Source organism: Etheostoma spectabile, chromosome 8 (genome assembly GCF_008692095.1).
Source record: "Etheostoma spectabile isolate EspeVRDwgs_2016 chromosome 8, UIUC_Espe_1.0, whole genome shotgun sequence".
In the NCBI taxonomy this organism is placed as follows: Eukaryota; Metazoa; Chordata; class Actinopteri; order Perciformes; family Percidae; genus Etheostoma; species Etheostoma spectabile.
In genome coordinates this window covers 28,503,055-28,504,493 of record NC_045740.1, presented here as the reverse complement: position 1 = coordinate 28,504,493, position 1,439 = coordinate 28,503,055, and the positions used below count along the sequence as shown (strand labels likewise).

The 1,439-nt window shown below is 46.4% G+C and overlaps 1 protein-coding gene across 4 annotated transcripts in view; it reads left to right on the top strand.

Annotated features, from left to right (window-relative positions):
• srgap1a (SLIT-ROBO Rho GTPase activating protein 1a) overlaps positions 1–1,439 on the top strand; it is a 94,996-nt gene that overhangs the window by 82,237 nt on the left and 11,320 nt on the right. The window lies entirely within an intron of this gene.

The following is a 1,439-nucleotide window of genomic DNA, read 5'->3' as shown; positions in this document are numbered from 1 at the left end:
ATTATTGTTATTTTGTTGTCTTTATACTGTCTTTTTTATCTATTTTTTATTTAATATTTTAAATATTTTATTTATTTTCTTGCTAAAACTGCTGCTAGAATTTTCAGTTTCCTTGCGGGAGTCATCCCAAAAGGATCAATAAAGAGAAGTCTAAGTCTAAGGCTAGCATTGTCACTGGGAGCAAGTTAGCATGCTGATGTTAGCATTTAGCTCAAAGCCCCCCTGTGCCTCAGTACAGCTTCACAGAGCTGCAAGCACTGCTGTAGACTCAAAACTCCTTCTTATTATCACACACTTAAAAAAAAGAATCGTACAGGTGGGACACTGGGGAAATGTTGCTTCCTACTCCTAAACTACTACCAGCTCCACTCGGAGTCTGGGTGGTGGTCTGAGGAACAGTCCTTCAGCTCTCCCTCGTGATATCCCTGCGGGTTAAACAACACACTTGTCCCTGTTGACTTTGCTCTATAAGAGGCCGCGGGCCATCAGTTGGCTGTAGGATCGTGCGTAGAGGACCTTCAGCTTTGTTTGCATAGAGGACCTTCAGCTTTGTTTGTCCTGAATGCTGCTGTTGTCCCCGCTCTGTGAAGCATTCTCCACCTCCAGGGTCCTCAACCAGCCCTTCTGTCACTGTTCGCCATACTCAGCACTAACAAGCACACACACTGCCATGGCGACTGCTCGCCACTAATGGACTGGATTCACTGTCTCGTTAGGACGGGAACAGAATCACTCCAATCACTTAGTAGCAGGCTGACAAAATGGCCATTTAGAATGCCTTCTTCTCTTTCCTCTTCTGTTCTTTTCCCCGTCAGTGTGCCACTATCAATAATTCACCAGAAGGGGCACAGCTGATGGAGTGTCCTCTTAGTTAATGAAAGAGCAGGGGGATTTACAGCTTTTCAGGTTGTCCCCGAGCGTAGTAACATCCTGCTCTCTACTCAAACAGAGCAGGCTCAGGAGTGTAAGAGCACACAGGGTTGTGATCTTCACTTGTCCCATAAAATAGTCCAGAATAAAACATGCAGAGAGACATCTGAGAGGCCCCTTTAGCACAGGATGTCTCTCTCAAGACTCGACTGTCTTGTTCAAACTTTCTTGTGTAAAATTTGTTTACTGGTGCCTCTGCTTTGGAAAAGTGCTCGTCCTTGCTCTGCCTCCGTCTGTGTGCATTCATGTGGATACCTTAAATAAGTGTGTTTAATACGGGATAGTACACATCAGAGGCAGCACTGCAGTGCAGTAGCTCTGATTACGGCCACCTGACAGACACCAACTGTGCTCAGTATCCAGTCATACACCCCACTGAAACCCATACAGCTGGCTTGTGTGTGAGTGTGGGTATGTGCGTGTGTGTCACAGTATATCACCGGAACACAGAGAGGCTGAGGAACATGACTCATCTGACTTTGGGAGGGGGGGGGGGCATGCTGACTCAC